This window comes from Mauremys reevesii, linkage group 2 (assembly GCF_016161935.1).
Source record: "Mauremys reevesii isolate NIE-2019 linkage group 2, ASM1616193v1, whole genome shotgun sequence".
NCBI classification, from domain to species: Eukaryota; Metazoa; Chordata; order Testudines; family Geoemydidae; genus Mauremys; species Mauremys reevesii.
The window spans coordinates 237,325,132-237,339,484 of NC_052624.1; the positions used below are offsets into that span (position 1 = coordinate 237,325,132).

The 14,353-nt window shown below is 38.9% G+C and overlaps 1 protein-coding gene across 8 annotated transcripts in view; it reads right to left on the reverse strand.

The window, feature by feature from the left end:
* PAG1 (phosphoprotein membrane anchor with glycosphingolipid microdomains 1) overlaps positions 1-14,353 on the reverse strand; it is a 153,419-nt gene that overhangs the window by 63,040 nt on the left and 76,026 nt on the right. For 4 of the 8 annotated variants that reach the window (XM_039524616.1, XM_039524621.1, XM_039524617.1 and 1 more), the window contains one exon: positions 4,762-4,845. The gene's annotated coding sequence lies outside the window, so the exon portion shown is untranslated. Of the gene's footprint in view, positions 1-4,761; positions 4,846-8,602; positions 8,740-14,353 lie in introns of those variants that run through there. The other 4 variants (XM_039524618.1, XM_039524622.1, XM_039524620.1 and 1 more) reach the window with 3 other exon arrangements.

The following is a 14,353-nucleotide window of genomic DNA, read 5'->3' on the forward strand; positions in this document are numbered from 1 at the left end:
TTCTGAGCTCAACCTTAGCATTGTCCCTTTGTACTTATTACTTAAAATATAGTATACCATAATTTGTCAATTAGTACAATATATAATACACACTAATTTCTAATATATGTTACATTCAGTCTTCAGACTTGGCTTGATTTTTGTGTTTAAATTATAGCTATAAAACATAGCAAGTTTGAAGCAAATCAGTCTCCCAGCATTTTAAACTACTCTGTAGGCTTGAATTGATCTAAGAAGAAAAAGTTTCAACTTGCTTAATGTAAACATTCATAACTTTAAAGCTTCTGAGCCACTTCTTTTCACAGCTGGCTTGTTTTACAGGTAGCTTTGATATAGATATTAAACTCAAGCCTGGAGATGATGGGTCTTGTATATAAGATCGTATGAGAAATTCCCATTTATAATACACTCATATTGTATTAACTAATTTATTATAGTAAAATAAATACATTTTAAAAGCATAAGACCAAAGAGGCAGAGTTAGGATGAACTTGATTTCTCTTTGCATTAAACTAGATTTCCTTAAAATATTATAGGGCCAAAACATGAGGTACTTACTCAGTTTTGCCCGTGTAAGCACCTCAAGATGTGGTTCTTCAATTGTATTCTAAAAGGTTCTCCAAAACAAGCAATGAACGGGTTAGCTTATTAGCTGGCTAGCAGTTTATATCCCTCATTCTCCTCCCACCCCACATGATCAGAAGGGGAAGTACTATATACTTTTTTTTTTAAACCTAGGTTTTTGGGACAGATTCCAACTTTCCCTTTCTCCTAACTGCAATGCACTGTACTGTACCACTCTTGTAAATGTGAATTTTAAAGCTGATCTTAAAAATATTTTAATAGCTGGGGCAATAGAATTACTCCTCTACTTTACCATACACAGAAAAGCCTCTTTTCTCCCACCCAAACTGTTAACATCCCTAGATTTACAGGCCCCATTCTAAAGTAATATTTAAAATAAAGGCCAACACACAAGAAGCTCTTACCAGAACAATCTGTTCCCCTCAAGAGTACTACTTCCTCTCTCACTAAAATCCTTTTATCTAATGCCCTATATCCATGAAATTTATATTGTCATTTCAGAGACTTTAAATTGCTGGAGAAGCATTTGCTTTTCCCTACTATTTTTCTCCATCAAGATGCACCTTTTCCCACCTTCTGAAATTATTCAAATTGTCCTGTTTTCTTTTATAAGAGCAACGTTATTCACCCAGTCCCAAGAACGTATCTGATGCCGCCTCCCACCTCCCTACCCCCAGTTTGTGTGTGCTACAAACAGTACTTTACAGTGGAGTACATTAACGGAAGTGACTGAGCAGCCACACATCACAAGGGGGAAAATAAATATTTTTTCTCTTTAAACTAATCCACACCCTCCCATAACAGTTTATGGGTCAAGCCTGGAGATATACAAGGTTTGGATTATCTACGTTTCCAGAGACTACTTAGAAGAAAATAATGAATAAAAATGTTGATTCATTAGCACTCACTCTCTCTGGGATACCAACAGTCTAGGTTTTTATGATCTTCAAACAATTCTATGAAAAAAGCTCTTTATTTTCCCTGTCTAGAAAATAATCCATTTTATTCTACTTTTCTCCTGACTACTTAAAGTATTTGGCTCTTTCCATTTTCCATAGATGGGTCTTATTTTCCCTGTTAAGAGCCTTTTTAAGCTGCTACTGCCATGTTTCAGTAGAAATAGCAGATTATGACACTCTTAAGCTGTCTCACGATTAATCAGTGCTCTAATTGAAAGCATTTATCAAGGGAAACAGCCCTTCCCTTTTGTCATGCTCTCCTGTTTTCGTATTTTCTTCCTGAACAAGAAGGATGACAAAAATCAATATTTGTTTTAACCAAGGGATCCATGTTTTCAGCTCTGAGGCTGATGTATAAAATCTAAATTTCCAGCAGTTAGAACAAAGAAATGGAGACGGTAAGGCAAGTACCAACAGATGTTCTCCCATTTTCAGTAACAAAAGCAAAATTTCCTTAGTTATTCCAATAGAGAAAGCTTACTTGGTCAGAAATGTATATAGATGCATGCCTAAAGAAATAAGTTTCAGACTGGTAGTCGTGTTAGTCTGTATCAGCAAAAAGAACAAGGAGTCCTTGTGGCACCTCAGAGACTAACAAATTTATTTGGGCATAAGCTTTTGTGGGCTAAAACCCACTTCATCGGATGCATGTAGTGGAAAATACAGTAGGAAGATATATATATACACAGAGGACATGAAAAAATGGGTGTTGCCATACTAACTATAATGAGAGTAATCAGTTAAGGTGGGCTATTATCAGCAGGCGAAAAAAACCCATTTGCAGTGATAATCAGGATGGCGCATTTCCAGCAGTTGACAAGAAGGTGTGAGTAACAGTAGGGGAAAAATTAGCATGGGGAAATAGGTTTTACTTTGTGTAATGACCCATCCACTCCCAGTCTTTATTCAAGCCTAATTTAATGGTGTCCAGTTTGCAAAGTAATTCCAATTCTGCAGTTTTTTGTTGGAGTCTGTTTTTGAAGGAATGCCCCTCTGCCATGTACATTGGCCAAACCAGACAGTTTCTATGCAAAAGAATAAATGAACACAAATCAGATGTGAAAAATTATAACATTAAAAAACCAGTCAGATAACACTTCAACCTCCCTGGTCACTTGATTACAGACCTCAAAGTCGCAATACTCCAATGAAAAAGTCCCCTAATGCCCCTACTCTACTTGTGCTACATTGATGACATCTTCAGCATCTGGACCCATGGAAAAGAAGCCCTTGAGGAATTCCACCATAATTTCAACAATTTCCATTCCACCATCAACCTCAGCCTGGACCATACTACTTCCTGGAGATCTACTTCCTGGACACTACAGCGCTAATAAGCGATGGTCACATAAACACCACCCTATACTGGAAACCTACTGACCACTATACTTACCTACATGCCTCCAGCTTTCATCCAGACCACACCACATTGTCTACAGACAAGCTCTAAGATACAATCGCATTTGCTCCAACCCCTCAGACAGAGACAAACACCTACAAGATCTCTATCAAGCATTCTTAAAACTACAATACCCACCTGCTGAAGTGAAAAAGCAGATTGACAGAGCCAGAAGAGTACCCAGAAGCCACCTACTACAGGAAAGGCCCAACAAAGAAAGTAATAGAACGCCACTAGCCATCACCTTCAGCCTCCAGCTAAAAGCTCTCCAGCGCATCATCAAGGATCTACAGCCTATCCTGAAGGATGATACCTCACTCTCACAGATCTTGGGAGACAGGCCAGTCCTCACTTACAGACAGCCCCCCAACCTGAAGCAAATACTCACTAGCAACCACACAACAAAAACACTAACCCAGGAACCTATCCTTGCAACAAAGCCCGTTGCCAACTCTGTCCACATATCTATTCAGGGAACACCATCATAGGACCTAATCACATCAGCCACACTATCAGAGGCTCGTTCACCTGCACATCTACCAAATGTGATATATGCATGGATGCTCAAAGCCTGCTGGGATGAAATTGAGTTTCCCCACTGAACCTTAAGCTTTACATAGTTGCAAGGCCATGTCCCCGACCCTCCATACATCCTCAAAGCCCTTCACCCTCAGAGGAGAATGCAGCAGTGTCTCCTAGTGCAGGGGATATGGATTATGCTAGAGAACTTGTCAGCTCACACATTTTGACTAACAGGGCATTAAACATGACTTCGCACCTCATGCACACAAGGTACCTCTAAAGTTAACTATCACCAGCTAACATGCTTCTGACTGTGACAGTCCTTGACCACACTAAAGGCAAAACTACGTTGACATTGTGTTAATTATATTGTGTTCATTAACACATTGCTGTGGTGAATTTTCTCAGTGTATACTGGGTCTCTGAGTCCTGTTTCCTCTCCAGCTGGCTTCATAACAAAGGCAGACTGGAACCTAGAACTTATGTGGGTAAAGCAGTGTTGTCCAATCCATCTATTCGGCATGCGCTTGTCGCCAGCTGCAGAGACTGCAATATGGCAGCAGAGGGGTGTAGAGAGAAACGTGTCTGCTGCTGAATAAGGCAAAGCTTCCCGTAATTCTGTTCCCTGGCAGCAGTAGTGAGCTGAGCTCCCTGTCATTGTGAGGGAGGACCGAAGGACCAAAGAAGGGGAAAGATGGCCTTGCAGAGAGAGTAGCTTACTCACTGCTACTCTGAAGACTAGGAGAAGGAGGAAGAGAACAAAGCTCTAAGAAGTGGGGAAAGAAGAGATGGAGAAGAAATGAGCACAGAGCTAGGAAAAAGAGAACTTGCATGATGGGGGAAACTGAGGAAGAACAAGGTAGTGGGAGGAAGAGTGGTGGTTCTCATGGGGAGCCAGAAAGCAAACCTTGGCTCTCATTTTTTTTACCCCATCCTTTAATGAAGAATACAGTAAAGTATTTCATTGATCTGCTATATAAAAGGTACAAGGAACATACGACATGACTCTCCCCCATGAGCACCATCCCAGAGAGTTTAAAGCCAGCAGGAAAAATTATGCTTGCAAATTTAATACTGTAATCTACAACACTATTTAAAAATGTCCTTACCCCACGTATAATGCGATTAAATTTTCATCACGTTTGTTAGCACAGGATGATAAAATGACAGTATATGTAATTCATACTTGAAAAACACTAGTTGCCATGTGAAATAATTTCATATGGAAATTCAAGAAGTGCAAAATTAAAAAAATAAAACAAACAAATCAAAACAAGCAAACAAAACAAATCTTACTTTCAATGGGTGTCTCCTACCTGGCAGCAGTGTCCACTGAGGTTGTCATGCAGGTCCTCCCAATGGGGAAACAAAGCTCGAGTGCTGAAAAATGAAATAGTGGTTAAAATATTATTGCAAGCACTGCCTGTAAGTTATAAACACAGATCCATCTTTTTGTTTCTAAATACCAGTACAGCATAGAAAATATAACTGTGAAAGCCAAAAGCATTCCACTTCAAGCTGATTCTGCCTGTTTTGTCTAATACACGGCAGAGGAAATAGTTACCATATATACACTAAAAATCTGGCATTCAGCGAACGAACTTAAAGTAAGAGTTTTATGTGGATAGGGCATTTTGGTGCACATATGTCTGTCCCAGCATCTTTTATTAACTGAGTGAATAACAGCTATATAATTGTTTGGCAAATTAAGCAATATCCTTATTAAGAGATGAAACTCCTACAATAAGTGATGTAAAATGTTGGCCTTAAACCAACCAAAGCCAGGTAATTCATAGGTTCAGAATAAGAGTGCCTTACTTTGATGTATTGTTTTGCTGTTGTTTTTACCTTCCTAAGGTTTAAACTGAAATAGGGAAAATTTATTCCAAAATAGGAGTGTCCTCACATAGACTTACACTGAAATAACTAAAGGCAGGAATCAAAACCAATCTATCACAGGGGTAGCCATCTTAGTCTGGATCTGTAAAAAGTGACAGAGTCCTGTGGCACCTTATCGACTAACAGAAGTATTGGAGCATAAGCTTTCGTCTGACCAAGTGGGTATTCACCCACGAAAGCTCATGCTCCAATACTTCTGTTAGTCTATAAGGTGCCACAGGACTCTGTCGCTTTTTACAAAACCAATCTAGTTCTTTCAGGGCCTCTTGTGTGTAGACAAGCTCTAACTCTGAATTTCCTGTTTGTTGGTTCAAACTCCTAATGTTAATCTAGAAAACACACACACACACACACACACACACACACACACACACACAATCCTGCTTCCAATGAAGTCAATGACAAGTGAGACCCATCATTTATCTAACAAGCAGTTCCAGATTTATTTATATTTTTATTGCTTTGAAATATCTTCCTAGGTCAGAGTAGGTGCTTTTTGGAATTTGTCTCCTTAATCAAAAGAACAAAGACTTCTCCTGTCTGTTGATATTCTACAAATGGCAGAGTTCAAACATTGATGTTGTTCTATAAATGGTTCAATATGAGATCTAGCTTAGTCCTTCCCCACCTACAGGCTAATGCAGAGGGAAAGTAGGACCGCCCCATCCTTCTTTGGTATGATGTGTGAACCCTCCCCCTTTCCAGGAATGCACAAAGGGAGCCGTTCCTGCACTCCCCAGAACTCAGGGGCTGCAATACTGACAAACCGTTAATGGGCTGCTTATTTGATAAAAGGACCCATCGCACACAAAAAAAAAAAGACTTCTTGCTTCCAAATGTTTCTTTATCAGGCATGTGTGGGGGGTTATTATTTCTTTGATATTAAAGCCTCCATAGTGTGAGGGCTACAACAATCTTTAAAACCCAGCTGTTGGAACTGACACAACTCAACATGATAAGCAAAGTGCATGTGTGTTTGTGTGCACCTTGAGCATCTCAACTCCTTTTGCTAGATCAGCTCCTGTGAGTTAGTAGAGGATTGAAATTAACAAGATTAAACCTGATGGGCTAAATACACTAGTGGGATGAGCAGGTGTAACTCTATTACCACCATCAGCAGAAGTGAATTTTACCACCCTATGATTCTGAGAACTTTTAATGGACTATCAAATGTTTAGCTCTTAGGACTTAGAAGAACAGAGTATCTGTCCTCAGCACTCTGCACTGGCTGGGATTCTCAGATGAATACACTCTTTCAGAGAATCTAACCACTCCCCATCCTCCTTCTCTGAATCCCATTTCCACTCCTACTTTTCCTCCCTCTCTCTCCCATAAAGAGAACCCCACAATCCCCCAAAGTTCCCCAAAACCTGACCTGTGAACTCTTCTCTCCTGCTCTCTGCCCACAAACCCTCATTGGCTGGCCTGACTGCAAGAGTTGCTCTAGGCTTTGGGCCAGAAGTTCCTCAGCCCTGGCCTCTCATGCCCGAGGCCCTGGGCCTATTCTCTTTCCCAGCATGAAGGAAGTGGTAGGATCCAGAAGCAGCAGGAGGCGGACCACTTCAGGCAGGCCAGCCAAGAGGGATGACTGTTCTTAGCAGGGAGCAAAGAGGCTAGCTAGCTCAAGATTTGCTCTTTCTATTAGTTCTGACCCAACTCCATCTTATAGCTGCCTCGCTAGTTCTATAAAGGTTCATAGGAGTTACATGTGTACGTCAAGGTAAGACCCTGTACTGCCGACAGTATTTATTTTCAGGTACAGTACTTTCAAATGAAATCCTATCACCATCTCTGTCTCCTGTGGCCAAATGATATTTTCTGTTCACTCCTTAAGTGTTGGCCCAGTGTGGCGATTGACTTGTGGGTGGTGAGCTTGTAGTTCCCTACTCTTTAGCTGGTCAGCAAATAATCCCTACTGTTTTTGGCAGCCTTTTGTTTAGTGTGATAGGCAACGGCTGCTGTTGTCATTATCCGCATGTTTCGACGACTTCCCATACAAAGCGATGTGTTTGCTATTTGAAATGGTGGTTCCCTGGAGATTAAAACAGCATGGGAACACAAAGTAGAGTGTTCCGGGTGGAACTGGCACATGGTACCAGGCACACAGATGGTACTGGTAATGTTTTTCTGTATGAAAGCCTCCAGATGTGCAACAGTTGGTGCTGCGCTATACAGTAAGAAAGGAGAGGTATATCACAAGATTTGCTATTGTGAGCAGCAGACTTTCCTCATTTCTGATTTCTTTTCTGTTTAAGTACCAGAGTCCAAGATTTTCTAAAGTCACTAGTGATTTTAGGTTCTCCAGATGTTGGATGACCAGCTTGAGACACCTTAAGAGAACCTGACTCAGAGGGTGGGAGCTCAGTTCTGAAGGCATCGCAGGTTGGGCACCCAAATTTATTAGTCACTGACTTTTGAAAATCATGTTCATACTGTATTTATTAAACCAAAAATGACTATTTAATGCAGCATGAACACTTCCAATAATGCTCTTACAACTGAAACATTCACAGAGGATGACAATAACAAAAACAACCAGAAAACCTGTAACTGCTCAGACAAAATATATTTTTTTATAGAAGTAGAAAAATAAAAAATAAAGTAGAAACGCTACAAAAATTGCCATTTAACTGGTAAGGATATAGGGGAAATACATCTGCATTACTACATAAAAAACTGCTTAGCACAATTTGCAATCACAAAATGCCATAAGAAATTTTGCTTAATAAACACAAGCTGTTTTTTTCTTTCTGCGGTACTATGTGGAACAAATGTTAATTTTTCACCACAGTGTGGAATGTTTTTTACCACAGGGAACACCTGAGGCACAGAACTGTATCTGGTAACATGCAGAGCTATTTATCCTATCTAGTGGCAATACAGAAATGCAGCTCTATTAGCAAAATCCTCAAGTCACACTGCATATATACAGTAGCTGCTGAGTATAAAATGAAGGCTGAGAGACTAAATGGTCTTTTCTTCCTCTGATGGGGGCACATAAAGAATTTCTCGTTAATGGTAATGGGAGCTGCTCTAACAGGGGAACGGGTCTGAACTTAAATAATCCTCAATTTCTGCAAGACCCAGTATTATCAAGCTACTGTTTGTTCTAAACTGCCGATTCTTTCAAAGAATGCTGCAGACTGCTGAACTATTCTGTTCCTATTGTGTGCATTTTTAATTAATAATGGATTAAACAGCATTAACTAATGTGCTACCATAAAAGTGAAAATATTACCTTCAACTGAAAAGGTTTCTTCATCCAGGAACCCATTTCTATTCTACCAAAGACACCATGAAAAGCTATTAGCAGCACATTATAACATTCCGTCTTCTAGTTAATCCAGTTCTTGGAATTCTGATATTCTTGTCCACTCTGCTACTTTCTGATTCTGTATGCGCAGCACAGATCTCTACCTTATTTGGCTGCCAAGCGTATTACAGGGAGCAAACAATGCCTTCTCTGTCAGAACAGAGAATGAATAGTATCACAAAGACACTCCTCAATGTACAACCCTGTACTTTTACCCTGTCCTTGGGATAGTTTAACTAAGATGAGAACTGATAGGAAAAACCGGTGCATTTTTGATTGCCCAAAACTCCATTAAAAATTATTTAGCGCATTATGCACAAAACCTTACATTTAAAGATGAAATGAAACATATAATAGGAAGAAAACTCTCATGCTTTTTCTGTTTCAGATATGTGGGTGTCTGTGAGAGCAATAGGGGAGGAGTTATTTGGGATATAATGTAAGGGGCAGAAAAGGTTGTTTCAAGTCATAAAGATTAACATCTGGAAGAGAAATCTCACACTGACATAGCAATGTATGTTTTAAATGGTCTGCTATGTATTTGTTTTGAAACTATGAATTCTGTTCCTTTTGCTGAGGTTTAATTTCTGGAATAGAGTATTAATACTATGGTTTATACTGTGAGAGTCTGAAGTCATACATCAAAAATCCTCCAAACAAATCTGTCTGTTCACTTTTTCCAAACGACATTACAATTTAATTTTTCCAGAACGCATGATAGTCGATGACCTTCCAAAACAAGTACTTTATGAGAAACATTCTACCAACAATGAATGGCTTTCTTAGCAGATGCTTACAGCTGTCAATATGCAGAGGAGGATAATAAGATTCTTAAATTTATTACACTCTTCCCCATAAAGCTCTTTTGGCAATGAATGATGTATACCAGCCGTCCCTTTTTAAAGCAGTTGTGTAAATTTTTACCTCTAATAAATGCTCTTAATTTCAACCAATATATTTTGGAAGGCAGGGCATAGTGTATACCCAGAGTTAACTTCACAGTTCTTCTACTTTTTCTCCTTTCAACTGGAACAAAAATCAGGCACTGATCCTGCAAAGATTTATGTATGTGCTTTAAAGTTCAGCACATGAATAGTCTTACTGAACTCATGTGCATAGTTCTTTGCAAAATCACAGCCTCAGCCTCAGGCACAGTACAGTTCAGACCTCGCTTGGAGCAGTTCTGAGTTGGGAAGGCCAAGTGAAGTAACCAGGGGTAAAATCCTTGATCCACTAACACTAAGTCAATGGCAAAACTCCCATTGACTTCCGTGTTTTGAGCCAACCTGACAAGGATTTGGGGTATTCCCATATGTGGAACACATGACTTTGATATTGTTTAAGGTTAATTTAACTGGAAGATTTTTAAATATCCAAAGTTAACTTTATATCAGTGGTTTACAACCTTTTTAGGCTGATTACCCCTTTCCAAATAATGTAGCCTACTGCATACCCATATCTGAGATAGGGTCAGAATATACCTATAAAAACAGGGGGGAAAAGGGTCAGTAAAGGATAACATGATGTGTTGTCTGCCATTACAGGATTTTTCTTGTGTACCCCTGACAAGAGCTAGGGGTACACATACCCCAGTTTGAAAACCACTGCTTTATATGTAGCAGGAGGAAACAATACTGTTTCTTAAAGCTGATTGCCAGTAATAACATTCAGGGACCATTTAGCCAGGATGGACCACGATTGTGGACGTGTTCCAGTTCCCAGATGAACTATGGTAACATTACAATAATTTCCCATTGCAATCAGTATTATTTAGCAATTTGCTGGCAGGGGCCCTTCCACCTGTCCAGAATAGGTCCTGCCAGGTCAGCATAGATGCTCATTGACAGCGCAATATGGGACACTTATACTGCTGAAGTTCAAGCTATACCTATTTATTAACTTCTAATAAGTTGGCACCTGTTGCTTTGGTCACTTCTGTGGATAAAATACCTCATTCTCCAGGGCTGTCATTATGGGACCTTGGCACTACATTAAAAAGTTATTTTAAAGAAAGAATGGGTGCAGGTTTCTATGAACAAATAATATTAGGTGCTTGCAATTGAATTTAGAAGATTAGTTTGTAGAAGTAAGGGGTATTTCTTAACTTAAAAAACAAAACAAAACAGTGCATCGGGAGTAATTTGAATTAGGCCAAATCCTAACATCCTCACTCAGGAAACTTTGGTGGGAGTGTAGTGTTAGTGGAAAGTGCACAGAAGCTAAGTAAGAACTTGTCCCTTAATGCACAAGCATTTTTTTAAGGGCATAATAGAACAGGACTGTCCCAAATGACCAGCCCACATTTTTTATTTATAGCTTAACAAAGAGAAGGCTAAAAGATGACTTGATTACAGTCTGTAAATACCTACTTGGGGAACAAATATTTGATAATGGGCTCTTCAATTTAGCAGGGAAAGGTATAATACGACCCAATGGCTAGGAGTTGAAACTAGATACATTCAGACTGGAAATAAGGCATACATTTTTAACGGTGATATTTAACTTTTGGAACAAATTTACCAAGGGTTGCGGTGGATTCTCCATCTCTGACTATTTTTAAATCAAGACTAGTTGTTTTTCTAAAACACGTGTTCTCGGAACTATTTGGGGAAAGTTCTCTGGCCTGTATATACAGAAGATCAGACTGGATCATCACAATGGTCCGTTCTGGCCTTGGAATTGGTGAAAACCCCTGTTCTGAAGGGTAGTTAAGTTTATCCAGAGGTAAATCAGAAAATAATCAAAACACTTGTCCTAGTCTCTACTACAAGCATTTTGGAGCAAAGACCTTATCTACCAGCACCTGGCACAATGGGACCAATATGCTGCTTGAGACCTCCAAGCACTGCCACAAAACAACCACAACACTCCCCTTATTAACATTACACACAAGTATTCCAAGTGGTGCCTTGATTCTGTTTTTAACCTTGATTTAGGAAACAGAAATCTAATGATGTTAACCTGGTTGAATTTTAAGTGTAAAATTTCTTTGACATAATATCTGAAATGTATAAAAAATATTCCAGAGGAAAATACAATTTAGCTTAAAGGGGCAGTGTCAGGGTTGATGGACCTCAAATCTGACCTGTTTTTTCCCTACAGAGTTGTATAACTGATTTGAAAATCTATATACTTTTATACATTTAAAAAACTGCTTCAGTGGTTTTTTTTTCCTTCTCTGAAAGCAAGAAAATGTCTCAAACTAAAGAAATGCCAGGAGGCCAGAGCTCATGAACAACTTTACAAATAGCAAGGGAAAACAATACCTAAATCTTACATACATTGAGACACATTTGTTGCTAGAACCAAATAGAATCAATTCAACGAAGGGCGACCATACCAGCATAGCGAAGTTGCCATAGCTATGCCGGCATAACCCTGCAGTACAGATGCAGCATACAACAATGGAAAAGGTTTTCCTGTCAGTGTAGGAACACCACCGCCATGAGCAAGGATAGCTACATTGATGGAAATATTCTTCCATTGACATAGTTGCATCTACACTGGGGGTTAGTCGACATAGCTATGTTGATTGGGGTAAATGTTTTTCACATCCCTGACTGACACAGATATGTAAGCCTAACTTTTAAGTATAGACTGGGCCTAAGAATAGGCCAGCAAGAGTGTCGTACTGTAGGCCAACTTTATTTCCCCTCCTCTCTTTTAAACCTGTACTACATCTGAAAATGGTGGGCGTCATTATTATTTTCCATTAATTCTCATAACATTTTTCTCCTGAGTGTGTAACATCTGGGAATGGCAGTGCAGCATCCACAGACTGAGATGTCATTCATTAAATACCGTGGGTTGGAGGTGGTATTTTCAAGAATGGCATCATTAAATGGCAGTCACCAGGAGCTCAAAGTCTTTCCCATGCAACCTAGAAGATAGTTGTGGATATCTGGGAATGTCTTCTGCGCAATCTCATCCCAGTTCAGTGGTATTTTTACCTTTATTCTGTACTACCAGATTTTTAAACAAAAACTCATGCACCTAGGTGCACCTAGTGCAGTGGTTCCCAAACTGGGGTTCGTGAAATGTTACAGGGGGTTCTCAGGAAAAAATTCCCTAATGGCGGACAGAGCTGTCCCTAGGGACCCAGACCCCAGGCACCAGCAGCCCAGAGCCCCTGGACTTCCAAGAGCTAAGCAGATCAAAGCAAGCATATCTATCACACTGAGGAGATTTAAACTTCAAGACTCCTTATAAGAAATTGAAAGGGAGGTGGATATTTTTTGCAGTTTTTAAAATTAAATGGGCAGCTAGTATAGTTTTTAAAATTATGAAGAAGAACAAGTTTAAGCTTTGTTGTAATGTGCATTGCTTGCCTGGACAGCTCAAGACCTGAATGCTTGTGTAGAAGGAACTCTTTAAGTTGGCTTCTTAAATGCCTTCATGCTGGTTTCACATCTGATACTCCTTGATGAAACATAGCAGCCTTGTCTTATATCAGGCTCATTGAAAGTGATACAAGCTACGAAAGTGAGATCTTGGAAGAGTATTGCCATTTTCATAATGTAATAAAAATACTGTAATGATAAATAATAATAATAATATATAGTATGTAATAAGCATGTCATCAAAACAAATTTTATATTTCCAAGATCACTGCTTTTATAATTTATATGCAGGTAAAGGAGAAAATCCCTGGAAATATTCATTTTTAGAAGGGGGTTCACGAGATTTGACATTTTAGTGAAAGGGGTTCACAGGTTGTTAAAGTTTGGGAACCACTGACCTAGTGCAATGTGGCAGAGATACTTCTATGGGGAATTTAGTACCTCACAACAAAAACTCAGGGCAACTTACCCAAATTGTATTTCCCAGATAGATTTGTATTGCTAAATAATATATAGAGATTAAGAGCTACCATTAATAAAATTTATCACATTCTTTTTTCCTCTGAGTTTGTGTGACCCTGAACTATTCTGAATCTTCTTATGCCTTGGTAACTGCTTTTACAGCATCTCCTCTGGCACATAAAGATGAGGCCATTATTCCCTAATACAGTATGAAACTTATATTAACTTCCAGAGGCATGGAAAATGCTTTTCAGTCGTATTAAATGGTGTGCATAATATTCTGATTTCAGTTACAGCAATGCAAAGCCAAAGAACTTCATTAACTTCAATGTCTCTGGATTTACACCAGTGAATTTCTTACATACATTCTTTACATGAACACTAAGAACTAAAGAAGAATATTTAAAAGAGCATAACATCCAGAGAAAAAGAGACATTGCTTAGGGCAGTTTGGATGGCGAGAAAAGAGCTCTGGCACTGAATGCAAGAATGACTGTGGAACTACAGATTGGAAGTTAAAAGGAATACCTTTAAGCTATGTTCGTTTTTAAAAATGTCAAAGAAGGTTTGTCCCACGTTAGGAAAAGTAATCACAGGAACAAATTACAAATCTTTGGAATTACCAGTGTAGTTATTAGAATTTTCAATATTCTACTAGTAGGGAAATTGTATTTGATCAAATCTTATGAAAAATGCAATATACTCCTTTTCTCTTCTACACACTTTACTTACATATGCATAGGTAAAGAGATATATTATACAACATCCAGAATAACGTGTAAACTTTAGAATTTCTTCTTGACATAAAATATTGAAAGATGTGGAATGTGCTGAACTTTTATGAGCAACTGAAATACAGATGTCAAATCAAAGT